Below are 7,291 nucleotides of genomic sequence, written 5' to 3' on the forward strand. Positions count from 1 at the left end.
GCGCCACACGTTTCAAATCTGATCTCCACCATCTGCAGTCCTCACTTTCTCCTGGAAGGGAGGGTAAACCAGAGAATTGCACTGAAATAGCGAATAGCTCTGTCATCACTGAGGTGAAGGGAAGAGCTGAAGCAGGATGCACCAGTTTAGACCAGATGGCATGGTGGCTCAGTGGTTAGCACTGCTGTCTCACAGCACCAGAGACCCAGGTTTGATTCCAGCCTCGGTTGACTGTCTGTGTGGAGTCTGCACATTTTCCCTGTGTCTGCGTGGGTTTCCTCCCACAATCCAAAGATGTGCAGGTTAGATGAATTGGCCATGCTAAATTGTCCTGTAAGTTCAGGGATGTGTAGATTAGGTGCATTAGTCAGGGATAAATATAGGGTGGGGAAATGGGTCTGGGTGGGTTAGTATTCAGAAGGTCAGTGTGGACTTGTTTGGCTGAAGGGCCTGTTTCCACACTGTAGGGATTCTAATTCTAAAGAAAAAAGTACTGAGTCTTTATCAGGTGATAGCTGAGTTGAATATCAGAAGAAGCATTTGAGCAGGTAAACCCTTTACCACATGGAAATGGCAGGAGCAGACATTTCAGGGATATAGAGAAGCTTAAGCCTGAGGAATTTTCCAACACTGTCTGATCCAGGCTAACTGAAAAATTATCAGGGGCTGTATGGACTTCTAAGCTACTCTCTTCATACAAAGGGAACACAGTGGCTCAGTGGTTAGCACTGCCGCCTCACAGCAGTAGGGACGCAGGTTTAATTCCACTCTCGGGCGACTGTCTGTGTGGAGTTTGCACATTCTTCCCGTGTCCATGTGGGTTTCCTCCGGGTGCTCCGGTTTCCTCCCACAGTCCAAAGATGTGCAGGTTAGGTAGATTGCCCATGCTAAATTGCCCATAGAGTCCATAGATTTGCAGGCTGGATGAGTTAGCCATGGGAAATACAGGGTAACTGGTGCAATGCTCTTCAGAGGATTGAGTGAGGACTGCAGATGCTGGAGATCAGAGCTGAAAATGTGTTGCTGGAAAAGCGCAGCAGGTCAGGCAGCATCCAGGGAACAGGAGAATCGATGTTTCGGGCATGAGCTCTTCTTCAGAAATGAGGAAAGTGTGTCCAGCAGGCTAAGATAAAAGGTAGGGAGGAGCGACTTGGGGGAGGGGCGTTGGAAATGCGATAGGTGGAAGGAGGTTAAGGTGAGGGTGATAGGCCGGAGTGGGGGTGGGGGGCAGAGAGGTCAGGAAGAAGATTGCAGGTTAGGAAGGTGGTGCTGAGTTCAAGGGTTGAGACTGAGACAAGGTGGGGGGAGGGGAAATGAGGAAACTGGAGAAATCTGAGTTCATCCCTTGTGGTTGGAGGGTTCCTAGGCAGAAGATGAGGCGGTCTTCCTCCAGCCGTCGTGTTGCTATGGTCTGGCGATGGAGGAGTCCAAGGACCTGTATGTCCTTGGTGGAGTGGGAGGGGGAGTTGAAGTGTTGAGCCACGGGGTGGTTGGGTTGGTTGGTCCGAGTGTCCCAGAGTTGTTCTCTGAAATGTTCCGTAAGTAGGCAGCCTGTCTCCCCAATATAGAGGAGGCCACATCAGGTGCAGAGGATGCAGTAAATGATGTGTGTGGAGGTGCAGGTGAATTTGTGGCAGATATGGAAGTATCCCTTGGGGCCTTGGAGGGAAGTAAGGGGGGAGGTGTGGGCGCAAGTTTTGCATTTCTTGCGGTTGCAGGGGAAGGTGCCGGGAGTGGAGGTTGGGTTGGTGGGGGGTGTGGACCTGACGAGGGAGTCACTGAGGGAGTGGTCTTTTCAGAACGCTGATAGGGGAGGGGAGGGAAATATATCCCTGGTGGTGGGGTCCGTTTGGAGGTGGCGGAAATGACGACGGATGATACGATGTAAATGGAGGTTGGTGGGGTGGTAGGTAAGGACCAGTGGGGTTCTGTCCTGGTGGCGATTGGAGGGGCGGGGTTCAAGGGCGGAGGAGTGGGAAGTGGAGGAGATGCAGTGGAGAACATCGTCGACCGCGTCTGGGGGGAAATTGTGGTCTTTGAAGAAGGAGGCCATCTGGGTTGTTCGGTATTGGAACTGGTCCTCCTGGGAGCAGATGAGGCGGAGACGAAGGAAATGGAAATATGTGATGGTGTTTTTACAGGAGGCAGGGTGGGAGGAGGTGTAGTCTAGGTAGCTGTGGAAGTCGGTCGGTTTATAGTAAATGTCTGTGTTGATTCGTTCGCCCGAGATAGAAATGGAGAGGTCTAGGAAGGGGAGGGAGGAGTCTGAGATGGTCCACGTAAATTTGAGGTCAGGGTGGAAGGTGTTGATAAATTGGATGAACTGTTCAACCTTCTCATGGGAGCATGAGGCAGCGCCGATGCAGTCATCGATGTAACGGAGGAAAAGGTGTGGGGTGGTGCCAGTGTAGCTGCGGAAGATGGACTGTTCCACATATCCTACGAAGAGGCAGGCATAGCTGGGGCCCATGCGGGTGCCCATGGCTACTCCTTTGGTTTGGAGGAAGTGGGAGGATTGGAAAGAGAAATCGTTCAGGGTGAGGACCAGTTTAATCAGTCGAAGGAGGGTGTCAGTGGAAGTGTACTGGTTGGTATGGCGGGAAAGGAAGAAGCGGAGGGCTTTGAGTCCTTTGTGATGGGGGATGGAGGTGTACAGGGACTGGATGTCCATGGTGAAGATAAGGCGTTGGGACCGGGGAAGCGAAAATCATGGAGGATGTGGAGGGCGTGGGTGGTGTCCCGAACGTAGGTGGGGAGTTAACCTTCTTCCACCTCTCAACCCTCACCTTAACCTCCTTCCACCTATCAACCCTCACCTTAACCTCCTTCCACCTATCACCCTCACCTTAACCTGCTTCCACCTATCACATTTCCAACTCCCCTCCCCCAAGTCCCTCCTCCCTACCTTTTATCTTAGCCTGCTTGGCACACTTTCCTCATTCCTGAAGATGGGCTCATGCCCGAAATGTCGATTCTCCTGCTCCTTGGATGCTGCCTGACCTGCTGCGCTTTTCCAGTAACACATTTTCAGCTCTTCAGAGGATTGGTATGGACTCGATGGGCTGAATGACCTGCCTCCACACTGCAGAATTTCTATGATTCCATGATATTCCATTGATGCAAAACTAATTAAAGTATTTTAAAAGAAAGGTAATTAGCATGTAAAGGATGGGAATTTGATTACAGTGAGGAACTGTTTCATCAAAGCAGTTTGCTTTTGTCACTTTGTCAATAGCAAATAGTGATAGAATATGATAACGCTTTTCCTTAGAAACCTAACGATAGGCAAGGTAGTGAGGAATGCCTGTATTGTGAAATACAAAGCGCAAGAGGGTACCACAGTTTGAATGAACGCAAACGTCTTTTCCTGTCTGTCACGTGTTACTGTTTGGAATGAGCAGATAAACACCATTGCACCTCTCTGCCTCAATGACCTAATGCTGTAGCATTTAGTGTAGTGAAAGATGATGTTCCCAATTTTCAGGTTTTCTTTTTGAATCATTTCTGCACTGTTGACCTCCACGACCCAATAACTCTATATCAGATTGTATTTTTACAGACACGGTCTCAAACCTTCACAGCCTTCTTTGTGTTTTTGAAGGTGGCTGCCAGTAAGTTTGAAACTGAAACCAAACTGTCTCTTCCCTTTAAGAAAAACCTGCTCATTATGCACTGGTGAAAGCTTCAACATCCCATTCAGTTGCCAGACAGCTTTGCTACTTGGGCATTTTACTGTTTGCCAATCTCTTCCTTCACAAAGTAGCTGAAATACAATGGTGCTTCTCTCAATTCTGAATCAGAAGGTCATGGTTTCAAACTCCACCCACATCTTTCCTGAAGAAGGGCTTATGCCCGAAGCATCGATTCTCCTGCTCCTTTGATGCTGCCTGACCTGCTGAGCTTTTCCAGCAACACATTTTTAAGCCCACATCTTCCAGTGGAAAGATAGATGTTGCATTGGTGTAGACAGGGGCTATGGGGAGAGAACGTGCAGAAGACAACAATCTCTCGCTCGATGTCAGCAAAATAAAGGAGCTGGTCACCAACTTCGGGAAGTGGAGTACAGGACATGCCCCTGTCTGTGTCAGTGGTGCTGAGATGGAGGTGGTCAAAAGCTTCAAGTTCCACAAAGTAAATATCACAACAATCAGTCCTGGCCCATCCACATTGATGCTACAAGTCAAGAAAGCACAGTAATGCCTCTACCTCCCCACAAGGCTAAGGAAATTCGGCCTGTCCACAGTGACTCTTAAAAATATTTATAGGTGCACCATAGAAAGCATCCTATCTGGAATAATTGCAGCTTGATTTGGCAACTACTCTGCCCAAGACCGTAAGAAATTACAAAGAGTTGTGAATGCATTCCAGTCCATCATGAAAACCAGCCTTCCACCTACCCTTTCCGCTGCCTTGGGAAAGTAACCAACAAAATGAAAGACCCCCTCCCAGCCTGGTTATAGTCTCTCCCACCCTCTTCAATTAGGCAGAAGATAAAAAAAGTTTGAAAACATGTACCAACAGATTTAAGAACAGCTTTTCATCAGACCTCTCAATATATTAGAATTGATTTTTCTGTCACCCTTTTTGTTGCTGTAACACTATATTCTGCCCTGATTTACTTGTGTAAGGTGTGATTTGTCTGGTTAGCACGCAATACATTGCTTTGCACCTTATCTCTATTCATTAGACAACACTAAATCAAATCACATCAAATCAAATCAAAGACACAAAACAGCTGCCTCGGCAGGATAGCCCCGAAAGTCAGACAATTAACTGACATCTGGAACCTTCCAAAAAAAAGATTCCTAATTTGATTTGGAGTTGGAGATTGTAGACAGTTATTTTTAATGGATGCAAATAGTTCACCAGGAGAACTTAGAGAGATTAAAATCTGTTTTAACTCTTGGATAACTGCATAACTGGTGGCTACTGACTCATCATTGAAACCCTGCTCTCCCTTCACAAATCCACGAGCTGCAAACGGACATCGGAACCCCCTAATGGACTCAAACTCCCCCTCCCCCCACACGTAACCTCAATGGCCAATCTCTCAGGACCTAACCATCTTTCCAGCCTGACTCCCAACCCTTCACTCTGGCCTGGAACTAACACGCACCAAAGTGTAAACAGCATCTCCACCCAACCCCCATGGATACAATTCTAATTCAACGCAATCCCTGAAAACCTTGGACCTAACAATCCCAATCCCTGATACCTTGAATCAGATAACCCCCTCCACCTTCCAATCCACAACACTTCCTAAAAGAATAAAGGAAGTTTTCAGATTTTCAGTTTGATGGAGATATCAATATTAACAAAATAGCAATGTTCTTGAAATATTTCTTTCTTTTCAGTAAAATTTGAAAATCAAGAGTGGAAAAATGAAAATTTAAATACACAATAAGTTCCTGCATAGTGAGTATATGCTTCTGGCATATACAGTAAACTCCAAATTTAAGGATCATTCCCTTAAAAGACAAGTTAGCAAGATGCCTATAGTTAATTAGTTGGTCAGGAGGAATTTCCTCACATTTGTTCTTTAGATTTAAAATACTATCTACTTTGTATAATAGGGTAATTCATTGCAGTTGACTTGGTTTGCAAATTGCAATTTTTATCTTGACTAACTCACAGTGCATCGTGAGACTTATAGTTGCATTTTTAAAAGTGTTAGCACATTAATAGCACATTTCCAGTCATAATAGAATGATGCAGCTGCCTTAATGGTATTGCATTGCTTCCTCTTTACAGCTGTACAGTTTTTTCTGTTATATATGGGTTTCCACTTCCTGGCAAAAATGTGTGATGGTGTCACATGGCCAAACATCTCTGATTGTAAATTCCAGAGTGTGGGCAGAGTTACAACTCGAGAAGAATAGACAAGGTTTCTACACTAGATTGGAACTTTAGAAATTCTAAAAACACATGGACATTAACACACAAAAATGATAGATTAGTCCTTACCTAAAGTAACTCTAAAATCAGAGCTGGTATTTTTTACTAGCAATATGTAGCAGTATTTAATTAAAATATAACAAATAGTGTTATTTTGAAGTCTACACCTACAGAGATGTTATCTTTGTCTTCTTCTTAATTAGTCTGTTTTTATCCTAGACAGTAATGGGATACACTGCTTAGAAAATCATGGTAATAAAGATCAAGAAACAGATATAAAGCCAAAAAACAGAAATTGCTCAGGAAACTCAATAGTCTTGGCAGCATCTATGGAAAGAAAGCTGCCAGACTTGCTGAGTTTCTCCAGCAATTTCTGTTTTTGTTTCAGATTTCCAGCACCCGCTGGAAGGAAGAACAAAAAGTCATTTTTACCACAAAACTGTTGGTGCAGCTTCAAGACCGACTAACAACCAGAAAAGTCGTAACACTGAAGTGCTGATGTGAAAGAAACATCTCTGAAGGGAAAGCTCCTCCAGAGAAATTACCTGATTTTGCTAAGTCTTGAAAAGTCTTTTGTAACATATAATAGAGAAGACAAGATGCTTTTTTTAAAAAAAAGTGACAGCAGTTAAGGGGAGAAATCCAAATTGAATTCCCAAGGAAAGAAACCAAATACTAATCACTAAAAGCAGATTCAGTCCCTTCAAGGACATGAACAAAACAGCTTATTTCCTGAGTTAAGGAGCAAAGTTAAAACTTTTAACAGTGAGTTAACAAATTCATGAACTATTTACTTGATAATAAAGTTAACAACAGCAAGTTAAGATAATTCTTCAGGTACAAACTTAAAAGTATATCGACTAAAACAGTTAAAAAGAAATTGGGACTAAGAATCATCATTGCATTTTGAAGTATCAATCTAACAATGATGCTAATGATTCTTCCAATGGGTTAACTGACAAATGTGAAAGTTTATTTGGCAATGAAGAAGTTTTATTGTTTTATGTATTAAAGTACATAAAGAAATATAAAGAAAAGGGAACAATAGCTAATGCAATCTTCAAACAGAAACACTCTGATTGAGCCAGAGGGAAGCTCTGGACCCAATTAGTGACATCAGTTGTTACCAGGAGACAGGAGCTTACCTGCAGAATGTGTGAAACAAAGGCTGATATGAAGGGCCTGTCACTGAATTGCAGAGAGGAGCACAGAAGTGCTGCAGTAGCCAAACTTAAGTAATGTGCATAGTCCAGCACTGGAAGCCCAGATCCCAAATGTTTTCAGAATAAATTAAAACATTTGCCTTCTGTTTGCATTGAACCCAATAGCTGTTCATGAGTGTGGACTGGAGTGTTTCGGTTCAGTAATTTACAAACTGAAAATCATCTTTTTTTTA

At 44.1% G+C, this 7,291-nt stretch overlaps 1 pseudogene; it reads right to left on the reverse strand.

Annotated features, from left to right (window-relative positions):
* Positions 1 to 1,255: 1,255 nt before the first annotated feature.
* LOC148149704 (uncharacterized) lies at positions 1,256 to 2,482 on the reverse strand (annotated as a pseudogene).
* Between the last annotated feature and the right edge of the window lie 4,809 nt (positions 2,483 to 7,291).

This window comes from Chiloscyllium plagiosum, unplaced genomic scaffold (assembly GCF_037043375.1).
Source record: "Chiloscyllium plagiosum isolate Xiang-an unplaced genomic scaffold, Cpla_swu_hap1 HiC_scaffold_6, whole genome shotgun sequence".
Classification (NCBI taxonomy): Eukaryota; Metazoa; Chordata; class Chondrichthyes; order Orectolobiformes; family Hemiscylliidae; genus Chiloscyllium; species Chiloscyllium plagiosum.